Source organism: Entelurus aequoreus, linkage group LG15 (assembly GCF_033978785.1).
Source record: "Entelurus aequoreus isolate RoL-2023_Sb linkage group LG15, RoL_Eaeq_v1.1, whole genome shotgun sequence".
Lineage (NCBI taxonomy): Eukaryota > Metazoa > Chordata > Actinopteri > Syngnathiformes > Syngnathidae > Entelurus > Entelurus aequoreus.
The window spans coordinates 7,300,139-7,315,724 of NC_084745.1; the positions used below are offsets into that span (position 1 = coordinate 7,300,139).

General features: G+C 34.5%; 1 long non-coding RNA gene across 1 annotated transcript in view; it reads right to left on the reverse strand.

The window, feature by feature from the left end:
• Nucleotides 1–3,458: 3,458 nt before the first annotated feature.
• Nucleotides 3,459–15,586, reverse strand: part of LOC133629731 (uncharacterized) — a 49,915-nt gene continuing 37,787 nt past the window's right edge. The window contains exon 4 of the long non-coding RNA XR_009821112.1: nucleotides 3,459–3,558. This is a non-coding gene — a long non-coding RNA (uncharacterized LOC133629731). The remainder of the gene's footprint in view (nucleotides 3,559–15,586) is intronic.

Consider the following 15,586-nt stretch of genomic DNA (forward strand, 5'->3'; position numbering starts at 1 on the left):
CTTTTATCCGATTATTAATCGATTAATCGAAGTAATAATCGACAGATTAATTCGATTATCAAATTAATCGTTAGTTGCAGCCCTAATATATATATATTTTTATACATATTTTATACGTATTTTACGTTTATTTTATATATTTTTATACGTATGTGGGCTCTGTACCGAGGATGTCGTTGTGGCTTGTGCAGCCCTTTGAGACACTTTGTGATTTAGGGCTATATAAATAAAACATTGATTGATTGATTGATATATGTGTGTGTATGTATGTGTGTGTATGTATATATATATATATATATATATTATATATATATAATATATATATATAATATATATATATATATATATATGTGTGTGTGTGTTGTGTGTGTGTGTGTGTGTGTGTGTGTGTGTGTATGTATGTGTGTTGTATATATATATATACATATATATATCAAACACACATATATGCATATATGTATATATATGCGTGTGTGTTTTGGGCATAACTTAAGCCTTTTCAATGAAATACAAAAATTAACGCTACATTAGTATTGGCGTTCTCGATGGGACCGAAGAAAAACTAAGCTGTTCAGTATCGCGGCCTCTGATTGGCCCAGCCTTGGCAGCATTACTATGTTGGATTGAAGGAGAGTAAAAGGTGACTTTATAGGGCGCCGCAGAGAGAGAACTTTTGTTTTTGTTTTCTCTCCAAAACTGCAATTTTTGTATTTAGTACTACACAAAAATTCATGAAAGTGTGAAAATAAGGGGTGAAGGAGGACATTTAGACTGTCATCTTGTCTCAAGATGCCACACATTACAACAATATGCAATCATCTCCTTTACATTGTGCTCTTAAACTGAAGAGATAACCAATAATAATGTAGTCATAATATACAATAATAATGTTTACATTGTAAAGTGGCAGCCATGTTTGTGTGGTGTTGTTTACATTGTGAAGTGGCAGCCATGTTTGTGTGGTGTTGCTTACATTGTGAAGTGGCAGCCATGTTTGTGTGGTGTTGTTTACATTGTGAAGGTGGCAGCCATGTTTGTGTGGTGTTGTTTACATTGTGAAGTGGCAGCCATAGTTTGTGTGCTGTTGTTTACATTGTGAAGTGGCAGCCATGTTTGTGTGGTGTTGTTTACATTGTGAAGTGGCAGCCATGTTTGTGTGGTGTTGTTTACATTGTGAAGTGGCAGCCATTGTTTGTGTGCTGTTGTTTACATTGTGAAGTGGCAGCCATGTTTGTGTGCTGTTGTTTACATTGTGAAAGTGGCAGCCATGTTTGTGTGGTGTTGTTTACATTGTGAAGTGGCAGCCATGTTTGTGTGCTGTTGTTTACATTGTGAAGTGGCAGCCATGTTTGTGTGCTGTTGTTTACATTGTGAAGTGGCAGCCATGTTTGTGTGGTGTTGCTTACATTGTGAAGTGGCAGCCATGTTTGGTGTGGTGTTGTTTACATTGTGAAGTGGCAGCCATGTTTGTGTGGTGTTGTTTTACATTGTGAAGTGGCAGCCATGTTTTGTGTGGTGTTGTTTACATTGTGAAGTGGCAGCCATGTTTGTGTGGTGTTGTTTACATTGTGAAAGTGGCAGCCATGTTTGTGTGGTGTTGTTTTACATTGTGAAGTGGCAGCCATGTTTGTGTGCTGTTGTTTACATTGTGAAGTGGCAGCCATGTTTGTGTGCTGTTGTTTACATTGTGAAGTGGCAGCCATGTTTGTGTGCTGTTGTTTACATTGTGAAGTGGCAGCCATGTTTGTGTGCTGTTGTTTACATTGTGAAGTGGCAGCCATGTTTGTGTGCTGTTGTTCTACATTGTGAAGTATGAATCACCTGTTTGTACAGTAATAATAAGTGTATGACTTACCTGTTTGTACAGTAATAAAAAGTGTATAAAAATGATTTACCTGTTTGTACAGTAGTAAGTGTATAAAAAAGTTAATAACCTGTTTGTACAGTAATAATAAGTGTATAAAAATGATTTACCTGTTTGTACAGTAATAAGTGTATAAAAAGTTAATAACCTGTTTGTACAGTAATAATAAGTGTATGATTTACCTGTTTGTACAGTAATAATAAGTGTATGATTTACCTGTTTGTACAGTAGTAATAAGTGTATAAAAAGTAAATCACCTGTTTGTACAGTAATAACAAGTGTATGATTTACATGTTTGTAAAGTAATTAATAAGTGTATGATTTACCTGCTTGTACAGTAATAAATAAGTGTATTATTTACCTGTTTGTAAAGTAATAATAAGTGTATGATTTTACCTGTTTGTACAGTAATAATAAGTGTATGATTTACATGTTTGTACAGTAATAATAAGTGTATTATTTACCTGTTTGTACAGTAGTAATAAGTGTATTATTTATCTGTTTGTACAGTAGTAATAAGTGTATGATTTACCTGTTTGTACAGTAATAATAAGTGTATAAATAGTCAATAACCTGTTTGTACAGTAATAATAAGTGTATTATTTTACCTGTTTGTACAGTAGTAATAAGTGTATTATTTACCTGTTTGTACAGTAATAATAAGTGTATTATTTACCTGTTTGTACAGTAGTAATAAGTGTATGATTTACCTGTTTGTACAGTAATAATAAGTGTATGATTTACATGTTTGTACAGTAATAATAAGTGTATTATTTACCTGTTTGTACAGTAGTAATAAGTGTATTATTTACCTGTTTGTACAGTAGTAATAAGTGTATGATTTACCTGTTTGTACAGTAATAATAAGTGTATAAATAGTCAATCACCTGTTTGTACAGTAATAATAAGTGTATTAAATAGTCAAAAACCTGTTTGTACAGTAGTAATAAGTGTATAAAAAGTCAATCACCTGTTTTTACAGTAATAATAAGTGTATAAGGAGTCAAAAACCTGTTTGTACAGTAGTAATAAGTGTATAAAAAGTCAATAACCTGGTTGTACAGTAATAATAAGTGTATAAATAGTCAAAAACCTGTTTGTACAGTAGTAATAAGTGTATAAAAAAGTCAATCACCTGTTTGTACAGTAGTAATAAGTGTATGATTCACCTGTTTGTACAGTAATAATAAGTGTATAAAAAGTCAATCACCTGTTTGTACAGTAATAATAAGTGTGTGATTCACATGTTTGTACAGTAATAATAAGTGTATAAAAAGTCAATCACCTGTTTGTACAGTAATAATAAGTGTATGATTCACCTGTTTGTACAGTAATAATAAGTGTATAAAAAAGTCAATCACCTGTTTGTACAGTAATAATAAGTGTATGATTCACCTGTTTGTACAGTAATAATAAGTGTATAAAAAGTCAATCACCTGTTTGTACAGTAATAATAAGTGTATGATTCACCTGTTTGTACAGTAATAATAAGTGTATAAAAAGTAAATCACCTGTTTGTACAGTAATAATAAGTGTATGATTCACATGTTTGTACAGTAGTAATAAGTGTATGAAAAGTCAATCACCTGTTTGCTACAGTAAACTTCTGCTCTTGGGCTTGTGGCTGTTCTGCGTGTAACAACACCCCAGGGCTGCCAGGTCCTTCATGATGGAGTGGAGCGCCTCCTCGTCATCTACGGGACAGAGCACGCACACACACACACACACACACACACACACACACACACACACACACACACACACACACACACACACACACACACACACACACACACACACACACACACACACACACACACACACACACACACACACGTCAGCTGGTTTCGCTCGTCGAGTGCGTTCATGAGGACACACCTGCTGTGACGACAGCGAGAGAGTTTCCATCCAGGTGTGACACTTTCCCCCATTCTTTACGTCCTCCCGCCCGCACGTTTACTCCTACGCTACAACACGCCCTTCCGGCGGCCACGCCGCCACTTCCCAAAAGCCAGATCATTATCGGCGATCACGCCTCGGGATTGGGATCTGCGATCATAAACGCCAAAAACTGCAAAAACCCGGAAATGCCACGTTGTTGTCAAAGCAGGTTGCCATGGTTACCGCCGTGTCGAGGTCAGGGGACACGCGCCCGCTGGAACAAACAACAAACAGGATGTTTGGGTTTCGGGATGGCGTCCGCCAACATTACGTAGAAAGGGGCGGGGCTTGTGTGATTATAATCAATTGCTTTGCATTGTTTCTCAGGTGGGAAAAAACTAACTGCATATTTGGGAGTGATTGTTTGCAACATTCACGCTAACTTTCCAACGTGATAACTACGCACACACACACACACGCACACGCGCACACACCCACACACGCACGCGCACACACACACACACACGCACACACACCCACACACGCACACACACACGCACACGCACACGCGCACACACCCACACACGCACGCGCACACACACACACACGCACACACACACACACACACACGCACACACCCCCACACACACGCACACGCACGCACGCACGCACGCACGCACGCACACACACACACGTACATGTCCTGCCTACTTTGTGTGGCCCCACGTTTTGGTCAGTAGGTTGTGAGGGCCCCCCTTTCCACTATAGCTAGAATGATGAAAAAAATATATAAGTGCACACACACACACACACACACACACACAGACACACACACACACACGCACACACCCCCACACGCACGCACGCACACACACACACACACACACGTACATGTCCTGCCTACTTTGTGTGGCCCCACGTTTGGTCAGTAGGTTGTGAGGGCTAGATTTGCCAGAATAATTTTTTTGAATTTTAATCATAATAAGTTTGAAGAAATATTTCACAAATATTCTTCGTCGAAAAAACAGAAGCTAAAATGAAGAATTAAATTAAAATGTATTTATTATTTTTTACAATAAAAAAAATAAAATTTACTTGAACATTGATTTAAATTGTCAGGAAAGAAGAGGAAGGAATTTAAAAGGTAAAATGGTATATGTGTTTAAAAATCCTAAAAAAAATTTAAGGTTGTATTTTTTCTCTAAAATTGTCTTTCTGAAAGTTATAAAAAGCAAAGTAAAAAAATGAATGAATTTATTTAAACAAGTGAAGACCAAGTCTTTAAAATGTTTTCTTGGATTTTCAAATTGTATTTTAGTTTTGTCTCTCTTAGAATTAAAAATGTCGAGCAAAGCGAGACCAGCTTGCTAGTAAATAAATAAAATTTAAAAATAGAGGCAGCTCACTGGTAAGTGCTGCTATTTGAGCTATTTTTAGAACAGGCCAGCGGGCTACTCATCTGGTCCTTACGGGCTAAGGTGACCCCTGAATTAAGGTATGTAAATAAATATTTCTGTGTAAATAACTCATTTCACAACGTATTTATCTGCGGCTTATAGTCCGGTGCGGCTAATATATGGAAAAAATTAGGGATGTCCGATAATGGCTTTTTTGCCGATATCCAATATTCCGATATTGCCCAACTCTTAATTACCGATACCAACTGATACCAATATATATACAGTCGTGGAATTAAAACATTATTATGCCTGATTTGGACAACCAGGTATGGTGAAAATAAAGTCTTTTTTTTTTTAAAAATAAAAAAATAAAATAAGATAATAAATTAAAAACAATATAAAAACAGTTACATAGAAACTAGTAATTAATGAAAATGAGTAAAATTAACTGTTAAAGGTTAGTACTATTAGTGGAGCAGCAGCACGCACAATCATGTGTGCTTACGGACTGTATCCCTTGCAGACTGTATTGATATATATTGATATATAATGTAGGAACCAGAATATTAATAACAGAAAGAAACAACCCTTTTGTGTAAATGGGGGAGGGAGGTTTTTTGGGTTGGTGCACTAATTGTAAGTGTATCTTGTGTTTTTTATGTTGATTTAATAAAAAAATTTAAAAAAAAAAAACAAAAAACGATACCGATAATAAAAAAAAACGATACCGATAATTCCCGATATTACATTTTAAAGCATTTATCGGCCGATGATATTATTATTATCGGACATCTCTAGAAAAAATATATATTTTTAAACTTAGTGAGTGCGGCTTATATACCGGTGGCACTATAGTCCAGAAAATACATGATGTATTCCAAAGTGGCCTAGTGGTTAGAGCAGGGGTGGGCAATTAATTTTTACCGGGGGCCGCATGAGCAACCCGAGCACTGCTGGAGGGCCACATCGACAATATTTCAATTAAATTTTGCTCAATATTATTTTTGATATATACCGTAAGATAAATAATAATAATAATAATAATAATAATAGTAATACTTCAACATAGTGTGTGTAACAGCATTCCATGACTAATATAAATAAATTAACATTAATAATAAATGACAGTAAAATAAGCACACATATGACTGAGGAGTCATAGTGTAACTTTGTGTGGTGTTTGAGTTGTCCGACTTTTTGTGTGGCCATAAACGCACCAGTGGTTTAGGGGTATGCGTGTTGGTGACAGATGACAAGTTGGTTTTGGCCTGGTTTGTACGGCAGAAAATGACTAGTTTTTCGAGATAGAATTGTTTTACTCATGTTTTTGGTGTGGTTATGTCCGAATACAAACAGTTTTGCTCAATAAAGTGATCGATATAATTCCTGTCCTCGAAGCATCTCGATAGACGTTACAATAATTGAACGGTGTTCAATTGAACGGTGCTGACGAACACCGTTAGGGCCGCTTGTTGTCACTGTCACTCAAAGTTGCGTTGCAAAATTACACAGAATAAATATGTTTATTTTGTTTAGAATTCAGATGGGATTTGATTTGGTGCGCGGCATATATTTGCTGCGCGCAGCGGACGCTTGAGCAGTGCGCAATTGCGCAGGCACGCACCTTAGAGGGAACGTTGCTTGGCAGTCCATGTCTTGTTGGAAACACGCCATTCTTCATCAACTTTTCTCTTTTTAGCGTCTCGGGTGTAAACCGTGCATCACTTGTCGCTGCATGTGCACCTTCACTCGCAGGTTACACACGGACACACGCCCATAAATAATACTTTTCAAAGTAAAAGCAGCACAGTTGTATTGCGCGCACGACATAGATGTTTTTTCAACTTTATTTTGTAATTAATGATTGCAGCTGTTCACATTCACTCACAATCACGCACACGCATACGTCCATTACGGAATAAATACAAATAACGATTTTCAAAACAAAAGCAGCACCGTTGTATTGCACACTCGACATAGATACTTTTTAAAATTTATTTTGTAATTTATAATTGGCCTCACGTGGGCCGGACAGGGACGCACAAAGGGCCGCAGAATGCCCAGGTCTGGGTTAGAGTGTCCGCCCTGAGATCGGTAGGTTGTGAGTTCAAACCCCGGCCGAGTCATACCAAAGACTATAATAATGGGACCCATTACCTCCCTGCTTGGCACTCAGCATTAAGGGTTGGAAATGGGGGTTAAATCACCAAAAAATGATTCCCGGGCGCGGCACGGCTGCTGCCCACTGCTCCCCTCACCTCCCAGGGGGTGATCAAGGGGATGGGTCAAATGCAGAGGACACATTTCATCACACCTAGTGTGTGTGTGTGTGTGTGTGTGTGTGACAATCATTGGTACTTGAACTTAAATACACCATGTACATCACAGCAGAAAAGTGAAAAATAGCTTTTCCAATTCTCGCCTCTTACTCCGCAAGTCTCCCTCTCTCGCGGTCACGTTGTAACCAGACTTTAATAGAAGCAATTATGCGGTGATTAAAAAAAACAAAAAACAAACAGGAGGTTATTGATGTGCCTCCACGTACTGCACCCGCGAATACACCCGTCAATGCGGCAGCGCCAGCAGGAAAGACCACATTCTTTCAAATTAAAAGCGTGTGAAAGTGCAACGCGTGTGCGTGTGCGCCTATTCATTCATGCGCTGGCTTCATTGGGAGGCAGGTAACGCACAAAGATGGACGATTACCTTGTCGTGCGCACCGCGTAGCAAATCACTTGCTCCCGCCGATTACATCGCAATACCAATCATAATACGTGTTGTGACGCAAGTTGCCGTACAAAACGAGTACGACAACATTACCAGACGGACTGACAACGCTCAAATGCAACAGCCTGACTTAGACAAACTTTATTGATCCGCAAGGGAAATTGTTCCAAACACTGAGCACATATTGGTGGAAAGTGAGTCCAAAGAAGCATGATTAAAGAGATGAGAACGAGGGCATCGGGGTGTTTGGTCTGTTGCCTAGCAGCAGCGGCATGAATGGCTTGCGACACCGAGCAGATTACAGAAGTTAACTCCCTTGGAAAATAATATGGTTGAATGATTGCCAAGACACCTGTGCCGGTGGGGGCGTGGCCAGTTCGTATATGGTATATTTTTATGCATAATAAAATAATAATAATATATATAATAAATAATATAATATAATAATATAGATGATGCATATATTATCTTTAAAAAGGCTAAAAAAATATATAATATATATATATACATACATTTCAAAAGAAATGGGTGTTATTACTGAGTATTAACATTAAAGGTGCTGTTTGCAACTTCCTCACGGTTTTATTTTTCAAAGCAAAATACCACAAGCTAGCTTATGTTACTACAGTGAAGTTGTCACGTTGTGTAAATGGTCAATAAAAACAGAATACAATGATTTGCAAATCCTTTCCAACTTATGTTCAATTGAATAGACTAGATATTTTAACATTTGAACTGGAAAACTTTGTTATTTTTTGCAAATATTAGCTCATTGGGAATTTGATGCCTGCAACATGTTTCAAAAAAAGCGGGGCACAAGAAAAAAGACTGAGAAAGTTGAGGAAATGCTCATCAAACACTTATTTGGAACACATCCCGCAGGTGAACAGGCTAATTGGGAACAGGTGGGTGCCATGATTGGGGTACGAAAGCAGCTTCAGTCGTTCACATTCAAAGGACGGGGCGAGGGTCACCACTTTGTCAACAAATGCCTGAGCAAACAACATTTCTCAACCAGCTATTGCAAGGAATTTAGGGATTTCACCATCTACGGTCCGTAATATCGTCAAAAGGTTCAGAGAATCTGGAGAAATCACTGCCCGTAAGCCATGATATTACGGACCTTCAATCCCTCAGGCGGTTGCTGCATCAAAAAAATGACATCAGCGTGTAAAGGATATCACCACATGGGCTCAGGAACACTTCAGAAAACCACTGTCTGTAACTACAGTTGGTCGCTACATCTGTAAGTGCAAGTTAAAACTCTACTATGCGAAGCAAAAGCCGTTTATCAACAACACCCGGAAACGCCGGACCCGAGATGCAAAGTGAAAAATTGTTCGGCGGTCCGACAAAAATGAAGTTGAGTTTGAGTTGTAAATGAGTGTGAAAAGTTCTGTTTGAAGAAGAAGTGAAAGAGCGGCCATTCCATCCAAGCAGTTACTAAGTCGTAGCGGTGGTCTGGCAGCAGGAAAGGAAGTGAGTCACTGTGTCCTCAGTCATCCCGCCCGACACGTTTTTATTCGACCAGGGAACAGAAACAAGCAGACCTCAATCCCAACAACACAGAGATGTTATTTCTCATCATCATCCGGCTCATTCAGCAGGAAGGATTTCACCTTGGAGGCCATTTTGACTAACTCTGCTGCTGATTGGCCCTCGTCTCTCTCTGTTGTTTCAGTCTGGGAGTGTGTGTGTACTCGCAGTCAAGGATACAAAACAAACAACCCGCGTGTGTGTGTGTGTGTGTGTGTTCTTGTATTTCTACCCTTCTTGGGACACCAACAAGGAAAAGTATCTTCCATATGAGGAGGTGTGAACAAGTGATGACATAAATCATGGTCCCAATAACATTGCATCTAATAGACAATGTCTCATTTGCACCCCCTGCTGGTGAAATCTATCAAAATGAGGGTAGTCCCAAAAAGGAAGGATTTTTCAAATTGACTGTGTGTCGCTTTTAAAGGTGCTCCCCCTCTGGTCAACATATGAAATAACAAGTGTGTGTAAGAAATTGAAATGCGCCCCCTTTGGCCAAAATTAATTAAAAAAAATCATAAATATGTATATAGAGACATAGTGTAATAACTTGAAGTAAATAATGAAAATTAAAAACCATTTACAAAAAAAATTTTAAAATAAAAATGAACTAAAAGCAGTCTTTTTCTCACAATGTGTCGACTTTTGTCTTGTAAAATTGGGAACAATTTCTGTTTCTGTAATATTGCAATATTTTCTCGTAAAATGTTTACTTTTGTATGTAAAATGATAACTTCTTAATGCAAAACGGTGACATTTGTCGTATAAAATTCTGACTTTTATCACAATATTGCCAATTTTTTTGTTGTTCTTGTAAAACAGTGGCATTTTTTGAGTAAAATTAGGACTTTTTTACCAAGTAAAATTCAGAATTATTATTATAATATTGCCAACATTTTAAAGTTTTCTTATAAAATGTTTACTTTTGTCGAGTAAAACTACCGACTCTTTTCATAATTTAAAAAAATATATGTATATAGAGACATACTGTAATAACTTAAAGTAAATAATGAAAATTATTTTAAAAAATTACAAACAAAAAATTCAAAAATAAATAAAAATAACTAAAAGCAGTCTTTTTCTCACAATGTGTCGACTTTTTTCTTATAAAATTGGGAACAATTGCTCATATTCTTTCTGTTTCTGTAATATTGCAATATTTTCTCGTAAAGTTATCACTTTTTATTGTAAAATTATTACTTTTTTAATACAACATAAAATTCTGACTTATCACAATGTTGCCCATTTTTTGGTTGTTCTTGTAAAATAGTGACATTTTTTTTAGTAAAATTATGACTTTTGTCGAGTAAAATTACGACTCTTTTCATAATTTAAAAAAAAAAATGTATATAGAGACATACTGTAATAACTTGAAGTAAATAATAAAAATTATTTAAAAAAATTACAAACAAAAAATTCAAAAATAAATAAAAATAACTAAAAGCAGTCTTTTTTTCACAATGTGTCGACTTTTTTCTTATAAAATTGGGAACAATTGCTCATACTCTTTCTGTTTCTGTAATATTGCAATATTTTCTCATGAAGTTATCACTTTTTATTGTAAAAGTATTACTTTTTTAATGCAACATAAAATTTTGACTTATCACAATGTTGCCCTTTTTTTTTTTGTTCTTGTAAAATAGTGACATTTTTTTTGTAAAATTATGACTTTTGTCGAGTGAAGCCAAGTAAGAATTTCGATTCTTATTACAAGATTGACAACATTTTTAAGTTCTCTGATAAAATTGTGGACTTTGGTCGAGTAAAATTACTTTTTTTTCTTCAAAAATTGCCAAAATTTTCAGTTTTTCTTGTAAAATTAGGACTTTTTTCATTATTTTACCAAGTAAAATTCCGAATTATTATTATAATATTTTTAAGTTTTCTTATAAAATTTTGACTTTTGTCGAGTAAAACCACGACTCTTTTCATAATTTAAAAAAAAAAATGTATATAGAGACATACTGTAATAACTTGAAGTAAATAATACAAATTATTTTAAAAAATTACAAACAAAAATTTCAAAAATAAATAAAAATAACTAAAAGCAGTCTTTTTCTCACAATGTGTCGACTTTTTTCTTATAAAATTGGGAACAATTTCTCATACTCTTTCTGTTTCTGTAATATTGCAATATTTTCTCGTAAAGTTATCACTTTTTATTGTAAAATTATTACTTTTTTAATGCTGCATAAAATTCTGACTTATCACAATGTTGCCAATTTTTTTGTTGTTCTTGTAAAATAGTGACATTTTTTTTAGTAAAATTATGACTTTTGTCGAGTAAAACCACGACTCTTTTCATAATTTGAAAAAAAATATGTATATAGAGACATACTGTAATAACTTGAAGTAAATAATGAAAATTATTTAAAAAAATTACAAACAAAAATTTCAAAAATAAATAAAAATAACTAAAAGCAGTCTTTTTCTCACAATGTGTCGACTTTTTTTCTTATAAAATTGGGAACAATTTCTCATACTCTTTCTGTTTCTGTAATATTGCAATATTTTCTCGTAAAGTTATCACTTTTTATTGTAAAATTATAATTTTTTTAATGCTGCATAAAATTCTGACTTATCACAATATTGCCCATTTATTTGTTGTTCTTGTAAAATAGTGACATTTTTTTTGGAAAATGATGACTTTTGTCGAGTGAAGCCAAGTAAGAATTCCGATTCTTATTACAAGATTGACAACATTTTTAAGTTCTCTGATAAAATTGTGGACTTTGGTCGAGTAAAATTACTTTTTTTTCTTCAAAAATTGCCCAAATTTTAAGTTTTTCTTGTAAAATTAGGACTTTTTTCATAATTTTACCACGTAAAATTCAGAATTATTATTATAATATTGCCAACATTTTTAAGTTTTCTTATAAAATTTGGACTTTTGTCGAGTAAAACCACGACTCTTTTCATAATTTTAAAAAAAATATGTATATAGAGACATACTGTAATAACTTGAAGTAAATAATGAAAATTATTTAAAAAATTACAAACAAAAATTTCAAAAATAAATAAAAATAACTAAAAGCAGTCTTTTTCTCACAATGTGTCGACTTTTTTCTTATAAAATTGGGAACAATTTCTCATACTCTTTCTGTTTCTGTAATATTGCAATATTTTCTCGTAAAGTTATCACTTTTTATTGTAAAATTATTACTTTTTTAATGCAACATAACATTTTGACTTATCACAATGTTGCCCATTTTTTTGTTGTTCTTGTAAAATAGTGACATTTTTTTGTGCAAAATTATGACTTTTGTCGAGTGAAGCCAAGTAAGAATTCCGATTCTTATTATAAGATTGCCAACATTTTTAAGTTCTCTGATAAAATTGTGGACTTTGGTCGAGTAAAATTACTTCTTTTTTTTTTCAAAAATTGCCAAAATTTTAAGTTTTTCTTGTAAAATTATTGAGTAAAATTAGGACTTTTTTCATAATTTTACCAAGTAAAATTCAGAATTATTATTATAATATTGCCAACATTTTTAAGTTTTCTTATAAAATTTTGACTTTTGTCGAGTAAAACTACGACTCTTTTCCTAATTTAAAAAAATATATGTATATAGAGACATACTGTAATAACTTGAAGTAAATAATGAAAATTTAAAAAATTACAAACAAAAAATTCAAAAATTTAAAAAAAATAACTAAAAGCAGTCTTTTTCTCACAATGTGTCGACTTTTTTCTTATAAAATTGAGAACAATTTCTCATACTCTTTCTGTTTCTGTAATATTGCAATATTTTCTCGTAAAGTTTTCACTTTTTATTGTAAAATTATTACTTTTTTAATGCTGCATAAAATTCTGACTTATCACAATATTGCCCATTTTTTTGTTGTTCTTGTAAAATAGTGACATTTTTTTTAGTAAAATGATGACTTTTGTCGAGTGAAGCCAAGTAAGAATTCCGATTCTTATTACAAGATTGACAACATTTTTAAGTTTTCTGATAAAATTGTGACTTTTGTCGTGTAAAATCACTTTTTTCTTTTCATAAAATTGCCCAAATTTTAAGTTTTTCTAGTAAAATTATTGAGTAAAATTAGGACTTTTTTCATAATTTACCAAGTAAAATTCAGAATTATTATTATAATATTGCCAACATTTTTAAGTTTTCTTATAAAATTGGGACTTTTGTCGAGTAAAACCACGACTCTTTTCATAATTTAAAAAAATATATGTATATAGAGACATACTGTAATAAATTGATTTAAATAATGAAAATTATAAAAATTCAAAAATAAATAAAAATAACTAAAAGCAGTCTTTTTCTCACAATGTGTCGACTTTTTTCTCATAAAATTGGGAACAATTTCTCATACTCTTTCTGTTTCTGTAATATTGCAATATTTTCTCGTAAAGTTATCACTTTTTATTGTAAAATTATTACTTTTTTAATGCTACATAAAATTCTGACTTATCACAATATTGCCCATTTTTTTTGTTGTTCTTGTAAAATAGTGAAATTTTTTTAGTAAAATTATGACTTTTGTCGAGTAAAATTACGACTCTTTTCATAATTTAAAAAAATGTATATAGAGACATACTGTAATAACTTAAAGTAAATAATAAAAATTATTTTAAAAAATTACAAACAAAAAATTCAAAAATAACTAAAAATAACTAAAAGCAGTCTTTTTCTCACAATGTGTCGACTTTTTTGCGCTGGGTGAGGCGTCTCCTCCTGGCTATGCGGGAACGCATATTGCCCGCCCCATTAAAAGGGGTGGGGGTGTTGCACTAATATACAACAAAAACTTTAGCCTTACCTCGGACCTAAATAATAAATATAACTCGTTTGAGGTGCTTACTGTGAGGTTTGTCACACCGCTGCCTCTCCACCTGGCTGTCATCTACCGCCCCCCAGGGCCCTATTCGGACTTTATCAATGAATTTTCAGAGTTCGTTGCTGATCTAGTGACGCACGCCGACAATATAATCATAATGGGAGACTTTAACATCCATATGAATACCCCATCGGACCCTCCATGCGTGGCGCTCCAGACTATAATTGATAGCTGTGGTCTTACACAAATAATAAATGAACCCACGCATCGCAACGGTAATACGATAGATCTAGTGCTTGTCAGGGGTGTCACCACCTCTAAAGTTACGATACTCCCGTACACTAAAGTAATGTCCGATCATTACCTTATAAAATTCGAAGTTCTGACTCATTGTCAACAAACTAATAATAATAATAATAACTACTATAGCAGCCGCAACATTAATACTGCCACAACGACGACTCTTACTGACCTACTGCCTTCAGTAATGGCACCATTCCCAAATTATGTGGGCTCTGTTGATAACCTCACTAACAACTTTAACGACGCCCTGCGCGACACCATTGATATTGTAGCACCGCTAAAGCTAAAAAGGGCCCCTAAAAGGCGTACCCCATGGTTTACAGAAGAAACTAAAGCCCAGAAATTATCATGTAGAAAACTGGAACACAAATGGCGTGCGACTAAACTTGAGGTTTTCCATCAAGCATGGAGTGATAGTTTAATAACTTATAAACGCATGCTTACCTCAGCTAAAGCTAAATATTACTCAAATCTCATCCACCTCAACAAAAATGATCCTAAATTTTTGTTTAGTACAGTAGCATCGCTAACCCAACAAGGGACTCCTCCCAGTAGCTCCACCCACTCAGCAGATGACTTTATGAATTTCTTTAATAAGAAAATTGAAGTCATTAGAAAAGAGATTAAAGACAACGCATCCCAGCTACAACTGGGTTCTATTAACACAAATACGACTGTATATACGACGGACATTGCCCTCCAAAATAGTTTCTCTCTCTTTGATGAAATAACATTGGAGGAATTGTTAAAATGTGTAAATGGGACAAAACAAACAACATGTTTACTTGACCCAATTCCTGGGAAACTTATCAAGGAGCTTTTTGTTTTATTAGGTCCATCAGTGTTAAATATTATAAACTTATCACTTTCCTCTGGTACTGTTCCTCTAGCATTCAAAAAAGCGGTTATTCATCCTCTACTCAAAAGACCTAACCTCGATCCTGACCTCATGGTGAACTACCGGCCGGTGTCCCACCTTCCGTTTATCTCGAAAATTCTCGAAAAAATTGTCGCACAGCAGCTAAATGAACACTTAGCGTCTAACAATCTCTGTGAACCTTTTCAATCCGGTTTCAGG